This window comes from Phalacrocorax aristotelis, chromosome 1 (genome assembly GCF_949628215.1).
Source record: "Phalacrocorax aristotelis chromosome 1, bGulAri2.1, whole genome shotgun sequence".
Classification (NCBI taxonomy): Eukaryota; Metazoa; Chordata; class Aves; order Suliformes; family Phalacrocoracidae; genus Phalacrocorax; species Phalacrocorax aristotelis.
In genome coordinates, this window is record NC_134276.1 from 216,336,137 (window position 1) to 216,352,115 (window position 15,979).

At 40.4% G+C, this 15,979-nt stretch overlaps 1 protein-coding gene across 2 annotated transcripts in view; it reads right to left on the reverse strand.

Annotated features, from left to right (window-relative positions):
• CHCHD3 (coiled-coil-helix-coiled-coil-helix domain containing 3) overlaps window positions 1-15,979 on the reverse strand; it is a 165,526-nt gene that overhangs the window by 136,582 nt on the left and 12,965 nt on the right. The window lies entirely within an intron of this gene.

Below are 15,979 nucleotides of genomic sequence, written 5' to 3' on the forward strand. Positions count from 1 at the left end.
ACACAGGTAGAAAAGTACGAGACACCTTAATCCTACAAGCCTGGAAGACAGCTGTAAGACTACCAAAATCCATTCAATAAGGTTTGGAAACACCAAACAGGTCCATCCCAAACCCTCTTTGACATTGAAGGGCTCAGTCATGCAAGCTACTACACTGATACTGTCCAATATTAACGATCTCTGCATCTACAGGCAACTGCGTACTTCTGAAAAACCTGAAGAGTTTAAAATACCCAGATAACTAATAAGAAAGAATAATATTTTCCATTTGGGAAAATGTAGTAGCTTGATAAACAAAAGTTACACCAACTTCTGTAGCTGTTAATTTTGCATAAAATATTGATTTGTAGCAATCGAAAAGAGTGAGTTTTCCTATAGGTGGAAAAGGAAACAACTATAAAGTACAGCTGTAGAAAGAGATTAAAAATCAAGTAGTTATTTCCAGGTTTATTCCAATATAAATACTTATCTAAACCTGTCTGTCTGGCATAAAGGTATACCTGCGCTAGCTGAGCTGTTACAGGCATACAGATAATTCCCTTATTTATATGAAGCATCTGGCTCAAATTCCACCCTAGGGAACCACAGAGCTAAAAGACATGTAATCTCCCTCCAAAATGCCTACCACTTGAGCATAATAGAGATGTTAAATTCAAGAAGGTGATACAACCCCCTCATCCGCCCTCAGCGGTAACAAAAACACTTGCTTAGGTAGCTAAAAACCCGAGAACTACATTTTCAGGCAAGACAAGACATGAAGGAATTGCAAGACAAGAAACAGCCTCCTTAGAGGTTGCATTTGTAGCAGGTATTTATGCACGGAAACAGCATTCAAAAACTATTAGTATAGTTGAACAGTGGTTCGCTGTAAGTTCTGTAGTGTATAAGCTTGTGAGATACAGGGACAGAGGGGGGAAATCGGTCAGCCTCCTCTTTTACTGAAAGCTAATACTTAAAGCATTTGCCCAGAAAGTGGAACATCTGGAATTTAGACCCTCCTAAGATGGAGAGGTTTGAGTCCACATATCCCATATACTTCAGTAAAGTGCTCTAATCACCAAGCTACCACCTAATTTAGGCAGATACAACTTCATTTTGCTTGGTTGGGGTTTTTGACACATTAAGCTAAAGATAAAAGCATCTTAGAGGGTGTCTAGTGATTAGAAGACAAAACTGGGACAGGCTCCAATTCTAGTACCCACTTTGTGGAACCGGCTGTATGTCTTACATCAGGCAGCAATCAGATTCTAAAAAAAAAAGTAGAGACACACAAAGAAGCCAGCAACAAATAGCCATGTAGCTCAGTGACCTCGTCTCCAGGAGTTGCCTTTATCTGCAAATATTATCTAACATCATTAGCCCACCTTCCCATTAAGAGTTAATAGAGTCCAGTGCGCAATTCTTCTCATCCTAAAGTAGACTTGTAAAACAGTGAATTTTATGAATGGATGAGGCAGCTCCATCGACTATATAGGAGTCTTGGCCAACTAATTCAGTTATAAGCATCTTCAGTAAAGCAGAATGAATCGATATCCATCCTGCCAGATGCAGCAAATGCTTAGATGACAGAAACAGAGTTGCACTTGGGAAAAGTGCGGGACGCTTGTGATGGCAAGTGAGACCCCAGCCTGAAAATGTATTAGCATACGCGAAAATTCAGAGGTAAATATGAATCTTGTAACAGATCACTATCCCAAACCCTAGATGAAAAAGCAAAACCCCATTTTATCAGGACTATCTCTGCTGACCACTGACACTGCTCCACTATTTCCTCCTCCGAGGCTACGCGAGGATACTCTCCGTTCCAGAAGATACCGAGCTGTTACATCACACCTGCACATTTCCAAACAAAGACCAGCTAATCACAGTGAACTGTATCACCAGAAGAGAAAAGTTGTTTAGCAAAATATCAGGCAATCACAAGGATCCTGCTTCTGCACTGCAGCACACATTAATCTCCCCTACACCTCAGTAAGCATCACAAGCCAAAATGAGAGCAGTTAAGGTTCTGCATTTGTACACTTAGAAATGATTAAGCTGTCATAAAAGGAAAGAATTTATTTCACATCACAGCTACCTTACTCACAGGACAATCTGAAAACCCATGATCAAGTATTTCTTACTGCAGTTCTGCTCAACCCAGATACCTCAACATTTCATGTCCTTTTAATACTGCACCTGAGAACACACAAAACGTCGCATAAGTATACGTTCACCAGCACCTACATCGTCAAGTTTTTCGTTCTGGTGTGCAAAAATGGGTACAAGAGCTCTTAACAGACCATAGAAAGGGTTTTTAAGTTGTAATGAGAAAAGATTCAGACATCCACCAATAAAGACATTTGACCTTAACAATCAATTAGGTTACCCATCGATCAGCCAAATACTAATAGGGATTAAAAGTGGAGCTATAGATCATTCAATAGAATTATTGTAAGATATAAGTGGGTAGCTCCCAAATGGGAACTTTATGATGTTTCAGTAAAAAAAAAAATAAATTAAAAAAAAAACCTCAGTTCTACATGTAGGAAGGATTTATTCTAAGGGAAGAAGCATTTAAAGAGAGAAAAGTTAATGTATTAGAAAGAGGATCAGAAAAAAAAAAAAAGGAACTATTTCTAGATAAAAGCAATAACATTTCTCTCTGATGGCAATCTCTGCTGAGACTATAAGGCATTAAAAACAGACAGCTGACCATTAAACTACCAGAGAATACTGGAACCTGGTGGGTGCAAGGCTGCTAAAATAAGCATGATCTGGAGACAATAAGTATACAGCAGTTGCCAAAAATTATGTAGCCATTTCCACCACCATCCGTTTTAGCACTTTAAGTTCTTCAGGATACTGAAATCAGTGTCAACTTTGTAGTAAGTGCATCCCAGAGCAGACAAATTTGGAAGAATTTCAGGCGAGTACATTTAGGAAGGTCACACTTGCATCCCAGTGCTTTCTTATGCTCCTACAAGAGCGTAAAATGAATGCAGCTCCACCATTTCCCACGTCTGAATGTGCTAATGCACAGCTCACATCACAAGACAATTTAGATAGATGGTCAGTAATGGGAACTATACTCAAAAAGCCATAGTGCTACAGCCAGAAATAACTCTTCTCTGGCCTCTTAGCATGTGAAGGGTGGATGCTGATAGGTGTCTGATAAGCAGTATTCTCTTCAGGATAATGGAAATGGAGTGCCACCAGCTGCATTGCCAATGGGCTCATTACCATGCTCAGATCTAGCAGCAGGTTGCACAAGGCTTAAAAGAGTGACCAGACTGTGACACGTCACAACGCCGCAGACACAGAAAACCAGTATATGATAAAAACGACAAAGCTCTTGCCTGCATCTCGGCAGACCAAGCAGCAACTGTCAACAGACAAGGACATTTTGGCCTTTTAGATGGCCCCCCGGATGCAGTAAGCCGACATCTCTTATTTGTCCACCTACTCTTTTGGAAAAGTTTGAAAGACAAGGTCATTTATGCCTGATATTACAGAGCCAGCATACACACACACGAAGGTAAATTCAACTTCTTTCACATTTAAAATAAAGCTTTAAGAGCATGGAAGAAAGAGGACAAGACAGTCAAAGATTAGATCTGAAGAAACTATTAATCACGTCCAATGCATACCTTTTGGCCAAAGCCTGTGACTGTGCCCAGCTTCCAGAAGAGAGGCAACTTCCAGAATAAAAGTTACAGCACAAGTTTTCTACCAAATTGTTCTAGCTGGCGTTATGCCTTCGGACAGATGTGTGGAGTGAAAGGGTGTGGAAGGGCGTGAGAGTACCTCTCACCAGAACATTGGTTTATGTTGAAAAGGATGCAGTGCAGGCTGGCAGTTATGGAAGCATATGAGCATTCTCTCCATTGCCATGCTTCAACACTTTTCTGTTCGGCTTTTTCCAGGAAAGGAAGACACCGAGACTCCTGTCCATCCAACACCCTTTGGCAAACTGGAAGGAGGCTTATTCTGCTACCTTCCTGCAAGGCCACAGAACCTATGAAAATACTTTTTGGGAGCCACTTGTAGAGATACGATATTGTTTTCTGTAGTCCAGGTAAAGGCTAACCTGATTGCACACTCTTATCATTCAATTGTTTTGGGGTTTGGGGGTTTTGTTTGGGTTTTTGTTTTGGGTTGGGTTTTTTAATCAAAGCTATTTGCTTAACCCTTATAATGGATTCTTCACTTGTGCTTCAAAAGTAAAGGAGTAAGGAAGCATATACCTGATATGCTTCCCAGGGTCCAAAACGCTTTGAACAATTACAGGAACAGCTGATGAGGACAGAGGAGCTAAGGGTACTGAAGAGCTTACACACCTACCAACAGTTACTGAGGTTTCAGATATATAATATGCACTTCATCTTGGAACTTCAAAGGCCATCCACTAGCAGTATCAGAGCAAAGCCAAGAGCATCACATGTCGACAGCAATTCTTGAGAAGCAATCAGCAATTTTATCTTTTAGGTCTACTCTAGGTTGGTGCATAAGGGTACATACAACTCCTCTGCCATTGCTAGTCACAAGATCTAAATCCATACCTGTCCCTTCTCACTCTAAAGCAGTTGCTTCATAGAAAAAACATTCAGCGTAGTACTAAAAATAGAGCGAGAAGGCGGCACCCAAAGCTGCAGACTACACACCAGGTAATGCAGACACCAGCAGCCTCAAAAAGGTTAACCTGAGAAATCAGGAATACAATACGGACAAATTAAATCAAATAGCCTCTAGCCTGCAGAGCTGGGAATCTGCCCATTAGTCTTGCATCTGCAAAAAAAAAAAAAAATCATTAATGGAAACAGCATTTATTATCAGGCACCTTAACTGAATCCTCTTGAAAGGGCAGGTGCATTAAGTTATTAATGAAGAGACACTTAGGCTTGATACAATCAAACATCTTTTAGAAAATACTTCAGCTAAATAATATTCAGAGAATGAATTTACCCAAAAAAAAAAGAAAAAACAAAACAGTTCCACTTCTTTTCGTTCAGCTTTGCTAATAAAAAGAAATAAAACCGTCACTGAACAGGATGTCCTTCGGAGAGGAACTTCTCAAAAGCCAAAACAGAACCATACAGATGTACGCCAGGCCTTATGACCACCTTCCTTAAAGAGACCAAAATCTGCTTCTGCAAAATATACCTCCAAGGATGGAAATGGCACAGTCCCTCTGGGCAGTATGCTTCAGTGCTTGACTGGCCTGATGGCAATAAAGCTTCTCCTGACAGGTCAAAAGCGTTCTTGCTTCAACGTAAGCCTCTTGTTCCTCGCCTTCATGCCACGCACAACCACGAAGATACTCGTTCTGCCTTCTCAATGACTTCCTTGCTGGAAGGATGCTTCCAAGCCTAACAAGTCCAGGTCCCTTAGCCCCTCCTTTCCTGTTTCAGACCACCACTTCTTCACCCAAGGAGCTCTGCAATGCGTTCGGGGCTACGCCGGCTACTCCTGCCTTCAAATAAACAAGTCACAAGGAAGGACAACCCATGCCATTTAAATTAAGCGCACGGCTTGGGTGCAATCCAGAGGACCGACGCAGGGGTAAGAGACACAAAAGCAGAATGCACAATCTTCAAATTAGTGTCTGAATGCATCAACAAGACAGCAAATCTGTTAGTGCATATGAAGCCACATATGCGATTCACTTCATCTTTTACATCAGCACTCAGGAGAGGCTGTTAGGAAAGTGTAGTTATAAAATGAGTGGTAAATTACCCTCATGGATTAGAAACAGGCTAAGACAAAACAGAGGACAGAAAGTGCTAGCAATAGGAAAGCTAAACAGAGGCTTTAAACTCTGCACATGAATAGTCTAAAATCATTTTAATCAAGACTTTGTAAGACTGGAAAACTTTAAAAGGGAGAAAATAAGGCCAAGCAAGCTGAGCAGCACAATGCTATACAAATTCAGTTTTGAAAACTGAATGGTCACACACACTGGAAAGCATAATGCGATTTTATCTTGCATTTTGCTTGGTTTTTAAATCAACCATAATCACATGTAAGTCCCGAGTATCACACAAAGAAAATTTGTTTCACGACCAGCTGGGCGCAAGAGGGAAGAAGGTAGAAGGGAAAGAGAAGGTCCAACAAAAGTATAGGATATATAAAGAATGAGAAAGAATATGAAAACTAGATACAAGATGATGCACCTCCACACTCCCTCAAGCACGGTGTTTTATCAGTCTTTGCACACAACAATTAAAGCCAAGATCTCAGCAAAGCTTATCCTATTTCAGTTCTGCCAAAATTTATAGGCTCAACACAATAATCACTTTGAAAAGTTCTCCAAACTATTTTGTCCAATACCTTATGTTAACATTGTCTTTCTTTTAAGGCAAAGGGGAAACATCAGAACATTTAGGCTTTGAAACAAAGCACAGAAAAAGTGAGAGGGGTTGTTGGCGTTTCTTTGGTTTGGGGTTTTTTTTTTTTTGTCAGTTTTTCCATCAGAAGCACTGGTTTCTCACAGATCTGCATTGCACATTTCTCTGCCCCCTCATATTAAGCCACGCTGATCTCTCTTGTCCCTGCGACATTGTCTTCGCTGAGCACTTCTCCAGCCTCCAAACTTCAGCTCTCTCTCCCATCTCCTGCCTTGGCGATACACAGCACAGGCTGTAGTTGCTTCTGCAGAACATGTGCCAATCTGCCAGACACAGAGTACACGTGGAGTGGTAAACCTTCGCCAAAACGGCCCAGGCAGCTGAAGACCTTCTCTCCAAAAAGGCATTTGTCTTCTTATCTCTTTTCTACCTAGCCCTTGATTTATCAAAACCCATAGAAATATCAGGGCCTTGAGTCTTTCAGCCCCCTCTTAGGGAGATTTGGCTGCAATCAATAAATTCAGAAGTTATCAGAAGGCAACTGATGAATGTGTGGCACTACCACACAACACTTTTCCTTTGGGAAAGCACACAGAAATAATGGCAAGAAAACCTGAAATGGCTCAACACAGAGAAGAGACATGTTATAGAAAATAATGATGTAAAATAGGCAGCTCTGGGTTTCTATTCATAGAATCATAGAATGGTTTGGGTTGGAAGGTACCTTCAGAGGCCATCTCGTCCAATCCCCTGCCGTGAGCAGGGACATCTTCAACCACACCAGGTTGCTCAGAGCCCCGTCTAACCTGGCCTTGGATGTTTCCAGGGATGGGGCATCGACCACCTCTCGGGGCAACCTGGGCCAGTGTTTCACCACCCTCACTGTAAAAAATTTTTTTCCTTATTTCCAGTCTAAACCTCCCCTCCTTTAGTTTAAAACCATCACCCCTTGTCCTGTCACAACAGGCCTTGCTAAAGAGGTTGCCCCACCCTTCCCACAGCCCCCCTTTAAGCACTGGAAGGCCGTAATAAGGTCTCCCCGCAGCCTTCTCTTCCCCAGGCTGCACAACCTCAATCCCAGCTATGCATTCTTCCACCACACGCTGTTAAAAAGGCTCACAACAAAGCTGATGGGGCAACATTTAAAAGGCTTTTTTTTTAATATTTGAAGTACACAGCGGACAATATATTGTCTACTCCTTTTGCTGAGGCCAAAAGCAAGTAAAAATCAAGACAGGGGAGGGAGGAAGACTAAAGAACACCAAGAGGCTACGTAATACATAAAGAGGAGCTGAAGAACACTGCTTCAAGGTACGTACCAACCACTGCCAGAAACAGGAGACTTCTCTTTTGCTAGAAAAACTATTTCACACTTACTGCAGAATTTCTTGCGTTCACCTCTGTAGCATCTGGTATTGACAAGAGAGCATCAGGGCATTCAAACCATCGATCTAAGCCAACAAGGCAGTTCTCATGTCCCTGTGCACATTAAGTATGAACATTAACCAGCTCACTTGGGACAACGTACCTTAGGGCTGTCTTCAAACCCATCATCTGTCTCAGTAGCTGGCAGGGCAACTGCAGCTTTGTAGACATTAAAGTTAATGAAGATGTCACAAGGAAAATTCCTAACTGCACATTAACAGTCATAAATATTGAACCAGAAGTCATACATTGGCAACCTGGTACCTTCACAACGTCAAGCTGTGGGCTTATAAACACAATATGGGTCTTCCATAATTAAATTGGAATGTGGGTGGGAGAAGTGTTTTAAGATGCATAATACACAACTATTACAATTTGCAAACACCCTCAATTTATTCTTTCTACTTAATAAATGCTCCAGTTTGGTCCACATTTAAATTCATAGAGTCACAGAACAGTTTGGGTTGGAAGGGACCTTTAAAGGTCATCTAGTCCAACCCCCCTGGACTTCCATACATCACACAAAAAATATCAATATCAACAGTAGCCATTTAAGTTGAACAGCAGAGAAAAGACTAAATATCAAATCCATTAAGCTTAATTTAGAAAGAGTAGCCAACTATGTAAGTGACAGGCACACAAATAGCGTACAATAATTTCCACTCGACCAGGAAAAAAAAAAGTATACACTTTATTTCTCATTCAATTAAACAACATTGTTACTTTTCCTGACATTCTCAAAGTTGTCTAAAGCAGCTAACCGTGGAAACAAAATTTGTCTCACTCCTGAAACAGGTTATGTGAGGTCCAGGTGGAAGTGCACTGGTAAATCAATGCCAGACAGTCCATCTACGCCTACCCATGCTGCCCGTCATCTGTGCATACGTAAAAGCTTCAGCTCATCAGAGCTGTCAGTCGGGTAACTTATGAGCATAAAATTCACTGGTAGAATTATATACTTTAGTTTGCTTTAGATATCAGCAACACTCTCAAGGAACTCTTATCCTGGACTCCTAAAAACATGAGTTTTTACGACAGCCATATATATATATATTCATTGCGTACTAAAGAAAATAGTAAGACTGCTAGTTTTGAACTCAAACTGTATGATTTCAATGTCGATTAAAGCTGTAGCAAATATATTTAGTGTGTCTAAATTAGGTGATAAGTCAATGACACCATTAAATATACTATTACTTCTTGAATTATTATTTTTGAAAGAGCCTGCATTTGCTGGCAACAGAATACGACAGGAAACAAGGAAGCGTTGTAATGGTTAGTACCTCAGTATTCCTGGCATACAACGCTTCTTAATGGCTTTCAAACACTGTTAGACCTGGTCTTTAACCTTACAAATAGACCAAATTAGCCTCACACTCAGTGAAAAAAGTAATGAGCCTCCCCTTCATTCCACCAAGAAAAAACTCCAGAAATAAGTTATTTTCTTTAAAGACCAAACTATCTGTTTCCCTCCCCACAACAAATGAATCCCTTGGAGACCCTCAGGAAGTTTACTGGTATATGCACAAGTGAAGCCTCAGAAACAAGCATCTATGTGTGCCCGAACAGTTGCTTTCACGAGGGACCTTACTGTACATTTCCCAAATTTCTTTATTATAAGCATGGATGAGAGCACAGACAACATTTAAATTGGGGGGGGGGGGGGGGGGGGGAAGCGGGGTGTTATTTAATTAATTATTCTTTTTAAAGAATAGCATTCTTAATAATAAAACTATTTTCAGACTCATACAAATTGAACTACCACACACATATAGCAACCCTTCCATCTAAATTCAGAATTACAGGCACTTCCTACAATCACGGATTCAGTACAAACATACAGTGTGCTTCCAAGGACAGATATTTGTATTAACTGTTAAATATTGGTAACGCGGAGCAATACTTACACAAGCTCATGGGATAATTAAATACAAAAACAATGCAATTAAGTGTGCATAATTTGAGAATATTTAATATTTTAGTTTCCAAATGCACTCTTGCATATATTACATTATCTGTTTTACAATGTAAATGTGGATATCAATTTATACTAATTTAAATGAGAAACAAGATGGTACGTGATCAGGAAATAGCAAAGTAAACTTAGTTCCTATTATATTTTGAATATCCTCTTTACAGCATCTCATTATTGTTGTAACTTTAGCAGTAATTCCAACAACAAACTTACGACCGGGGCTGGAAAAAACAGGCGAGAGCAGGATTACAAGGTTTTCCCCTGCAATTCTTTGAATTGGATTCTATCTGCCTGTGCTTAACAGCTATATTTAAACAAGAGTACTCAGTTCTGAGATTCGTACCTAAATGAGAAAAGCAGAGAATTTTCATTACTCCCTTGCATGTCCAAGGTTACATTCTAATAAGTTAAGAGAAAAATCAAGTAAACAGAAATAGATGTATACAATCCACAGAAAGAGAGAAAATTAAAACATACAAGATCCCAAGGCTAAACTTAGAATTAGATCTTTCAAACAACACACAAAGGAGAAGGGGAGCATAGGAGAATAATGCAGTAGAGTCAAGAAGCAAGGACACACGAGGAAAGGCCTGTGCAGGAGAAGACCATCCTGCTGCACCGAAGAGCCTCCCCTTCCAGTCACTGATGGCTTAACAACAGATGTGCGAGCTCTTCCACGACAAAAGCCTTATGCAATATTAGTCTGGGTTTTCATATCGCCCAGAAAACACATCAGCCTCTCCTCCATCCATGCTAAGCTCAAGCTGTCAGCCCTGAGCGCAGGCAGGGAGAGATGTCCCGGAGTCACGGCAACCACAGCGGCAGAACAGACAGAGGTTCTCACCACAAGATTAAAGTTGTATATTTGTGCGATTCTTCTGTCAGACTTCGTGACTATTCAAAAATGTTACAGGAACTTCAATGCAGTACAGCGAATCCTCAGAAATCTGTCAAGAATTTCCTTCCAGAAACTTAGAATTCATTACAAGAAATATGCACGCTTGACACAGCAGAAACACCCTGTCTTAGAGGACTGAAGTTAGATATAACGGGTGACAGATACAGGGAAGCACTGCAAGAGAAGAAACATGAAATATGGGCAATACGTCTTGAAACGTGACAGCTAATAAAATAAGCCATTTACCACCAATAAGTAGATTGAGTTAAAGAAGCCAGTTAACATAAAAACATACCTAATTTTTATTTTCTCTGGGAATTCCTGCTGTGCCAGCTACAAGACTACGTGAAGTTTTATTTTAACTTTTAAAATTGTTCTCAATGCCCTTACAAGGTTGTTAATCATTTCAACCAAACCTTCATAATCACCCACACTTCTCACCCACCTCTGTAATACACGTGTGTGTATATTCGTGAAATAACCTACTCCAGCAGCTATTTAGCCATAAGTCGTTTTGCTGCCCTGTTCATTTTCAATAATTAAAAAAAACTAACAATGAAACAGAAGTGTCACAGACCTTTACAAGCCTACCACTGGCAGAATACTCTTAGACTGAATACAACAGTTGATAGACTTGCTATTTCAGCTGTCTGTGCTAGTAATTCCTACTATACATACACCGTAAGGCTTTTCTTGCTGAATACAATAGATAAAAGTATCAGGATTCCATAATTCAACATTTAAAAAAATAATCATATTGTAAGCAATGATGGGAAGGATTTTATGAGTCTGCTTTCAACAGGATTAAGCATGCAGTGTTCTTTCAGGACAATTTCAGTTGTCCAGTTCCTGATCTTTATGGTTCATAAGTTTATTCTAAAGCTCTTTTATCTGACAGTCTGGGCAAATTTACTGGTATCCCTTTTATTTTCTTGGACAAAATCATTTCTAAATTCTTTCACCACGCGTATTTTGATGAACATCTATCACTATAGAGGGCAGTGCAATAATCACGTATTTCTACACATAATAGCTAGGTGAAAGGGTTTATAAACTAAAGCATCTCTTTAGTTTTACATTTGTAAGTCACCACTAATGGCAAAGAATTACTAACTGCTACTGCACAGGCCAGCGCTCCCAAATGGGACTCTCTGCACTGTCAAGGCTACATAAATAGCAAATTTTGACGTGCAGTTCATCTATTACCATCAACTTTAAAGAGGATTCTCCAGCTGTGATTGCACACTATCAGTGGCACTGAAAAGTGAGTTTTCCCCAATTACAGCTCTGGATTGCAGTCACTTTCGACAGGACTAAGGAGATTCACAAAGCTGCTCATCACTCTGCATCAGAAAGCCTTTCGTTGAGGATATTTTCACATACCTTTCCACTGGTGGGAATACAGGCTCAGAGCAGCTCTAGGCATTGAATTTTCTTGTCAAATGTCCATGTGCCAACTGTTTGTGGGGCAGGGGGCCCTGCTTTTACAGAAATGTGGTTCAAAGCATAGGGAACGGGCCTTGCTACCCAAAGGCAGCAAGTGAAGATGTCTAATGAGCGACTGAATGGGATAAGTTAACGAGAACAGGTAATGGGATAAAGAATAGCATTATTTTCCAATATTGTGCACTCCATACACGCAGTACAAATGACTGTACACACTTAAAAGAAACAACCACCCCCCTCCTTTCTTTGTTTTTTTGTTTTTTTTTTGTTTTTTTTTTTTTACAAATAAATGTTTGCAAAACAAATTTCTATTCACCTAACCTTTTAACCTAAACTGAAATTTTGTGTTCCATCCACACTCACATACTGGTAACTTTAAATTATCTTATCAGGCCCTGTGACAGAGCCTCTCCCTTCATAGCAAACCAATCTGAAAAATCACTCAGGAGAAAGAGGGGCAAGGCAAATAAACATAAAGAAAGATAACCGAAGACTGGTATTTGCTGCAAGATACAGCTTCATGATGATGATGCTTCATCAGCCTTCTGAAATTTAACCCCATTCACTACTGCTAACGCTATTTCCAAAGCCAGCTGCATCCTCACAGCTCCAAATGCCAAAGGAAATTCTCTCTCTACTTTGTCACATTGAAAACCAACAATGTCTTCCTTCCCATGAGCCACTAAATTAACAAGAACCTGGCTCGTTGTGGATTTACGTCTTTTCCTCTTATACACACAATAACCCTGGCTTCTCTCATGTCACGGTACTAGGTAAGCAAAGGTGGTGAATTTTACAGCTGGCCCAGAGCTATGCTCGCAGTGACTGCCCACCAGCACGCTTGTATTGACTGAGCAGTAGCATAACATACTCCAGGGGAGTTTTGCCTACTTTTCCTGTAGGAGGTCATAATTCACAGGTCTCCCAGCCTCCTGAGGGGTCACACAGTAGGTAACACACTAAAATTGTGGTTCCAAACGACCATCCTGTACTAATATCATCACACATCAAAACCTGCATCCACCACTAATTTGCAACTACTCTTACTTAAAGCTATCACGAGACATGTCAAATTTAAGTCATTACCTTTGAGTTTTACTAGAGTGGAGCCACTGCTTGTTTGTCCTGTCCCACAGCTGTTCTCAAAGAACAGTGTCTTTCTGTACCCAGTTCCTTCCCTTCAGCTACTGAATTTCAAATACATGCGACCGCTGAGCATCCGAAAGCACGCCAAGAACAGCGGTACAACCACTACCTCCAGAGCCTTCCAGAACCTAGTCTGGCCTATGCGCATACATTGCCCCAAAGCATCTCCCCCCTTCACACTTGACCCAAGCTCTCCCAAATCTCCCAGGCTCACTGATGCATGGGCTTTTCCACAGTCTGGTCACTCTCCAGGATTCCTCCGCCTCTGCCTTTCTATGGTTGGACTTGGTGCTCTTAAGGATCTTTTCCAACCCAAATGATTCTATATGCATCAGGTACGGCTGCAGAAGCTCTTGCTGCAAGTCTCCACATATCATTGTCTCCTCCAAGGTCAACCCTATCATCAACCCCTCTTTCCTTTCTCACCAGTAACGTTCTGAATTTTCTCCACACAAGATTATGCACAGGCAGACACAGCAAGAGGTACCATTCCCTTTCTGGCCACGGAGACCAGCCCTTTTGAAGGGAAGGGACTGGTGAAGAAATCCTGTAAGGAAGAGGATGGGAAGATGAATACAGACATTTCAAAGCACTGATAAGGTGGAAGGGGAAGTTTATGGGATTTAGAGAGGCAAATCTACAATTAACCTAGGAAAAGACAATAACAATGGAAAAAGAATATGACGGTAATGGTGGAACAGGTATGGGTACCTGCTGGAAAGAGACCTTTGTAGCCATTCTGCAGCAGATCCACATCTGGAAAGGAGCTTCCCCCAGCCACCCTGAACACATCCTTTTGAGGAAATTTCTAGGAGTGCAACAGAAGTCTGAATGTTCAAGCACAGTAAGTTGCAGCATGCACTGCAGGATCCATCAGTGGTTATTCTCACTTTGCAAATCAGTTCAACAGTACGAAGATATTCTATGATATATAACACTGGTCAATAATAATATCAGGAAACACTGCAATAGCACCATTATCATCAATCCGTTTGCAAATTTTCAGAAAACATGTAAATAAATTAATCATCCTTGAGAAATCTACCTCTCTGACCAGTTTGGATACAACTGGTTAATAACTTTGAACATTATTCTGGGAAAGAGGGAAGGTAAAAAACAAATTATGTGAGAGGCCATAATGCAATGATACTGTGAAAAAACAAGCAGTGAAAGGGTGTCTTCATAGGTAAATGTTAATGAAAGAAAAGAAGAAAAAAAAGGGGCATTTTTCCCAGAAATAACACTCATCGATACATCAGCTGATCCCATTAACCAGATTTCTCAGTGGTTGGAGTTGCATGGGAAAATTCATCAAGATGCCAAACTTTTACTTTGTCCACTTAAAGCAATCTGACAACTTAGTACTGAATCTTAAAAGGTGTAAAAATTTTCCAGTAGAAGCTGACTATTCAGCAAATACAAGTGTAACTATCACCATATCAAGTCATAATTTTATTTATCAAGGACGTGGGCACTGAAACCGTGCACAAAGCCTGAAAGCAATCACTCCACCTAAAACTAGGCACAAAGAAGCCTGCAGTGATAAATAAGTGGATCTCAACAGCTGTTGTGGCACGCTCAAATCTAATCTCCTGTTCATTCATTCAAGTTATAACAACAGGCTGATACATGGATGTTTTGCATCAGTGCAGCGAAAACAGTAATTCCAGAATTTGTTTCTTCAGCTCAGATGCAAACTACAGCATATTCGGTCTCATTGTTGCTGACTCAAGGACACAAGGAAAAGAATTTAGATCTGAGTCAAAAGTGTAAGAACCTTTATACAGCATATGTAACAAGGTCCTGGAAGTGAGAAACGCTGACTTAGAAAGGGAAGAGCAGGAGAATCTAAGTACTTTCTTATGTCTCAAGGGTAACGTTTCCAGTTTCCTACATCCCATACAGCAGTGAGTTTGTTCTAGAGAATAATCTGAAAGCCAAATTTCAGTAACAAAGTGACAGAACACTTCTTTCATGTAATATTAATGGTAGGCCACAAGAAGTCAGACTAGAAATAGCCAAGGTACACATTTCAAATCTATGTACCACAAAAGTATCAAGGGCTTTTGCAGCCCTTGCAGGGGAGCAAGGACATGTTTCTGTTAAGGAAAGAGGAGGTGACTTACAAAGCATCGTAATGTGTCTTCCTTCAACTTCAGCAAAACCGGCTTTATATTTAATTGTCAGACGCAGCTACAGTATTTTGAAGTCTTGAAATGTGGTAACTGAAGTATTTTCAGCCCAGCATTTAGTGTTACTGCTTGTAATAACAACTGAAAACTGATTGTAAACAATATGAAACTATGATGTTTGTCCGAAACTATATAAAAATAAAGGACAAATGCTGAAATGTTTAAAATTCTTGCAACAACAATAATCTAACACCTACATTTTTAGTAATGGGTAAGGAGATCTGCTAACAAAAACAACTTTTTCAAATGATTGGTCTCTAAACCGATGAAATACCAAAGTAACATGATGCGATACCCAGTGCTGCTTCCCCAGAAATTATGGCTTCCTTAGCTTTCTGATTAGCACTAAAGTCACTCTTCTATATAATCACTGTCTTTATTAATTCTACCAATTTCTGCAGATACTACTCTTTCCACTTAAATTTCAGAATACTCAGTGCCATCCCCCCCACCCCACCCCCGTTGAGAAGTGTCACTTAGTAACATCAGGGATAATTAAGTCCCTTCCCTGATGATAAGCTGCCTCCTTCTCACCACAAAAAAAAGGCAGGGGGAGGAAGAAAAAAAAGTC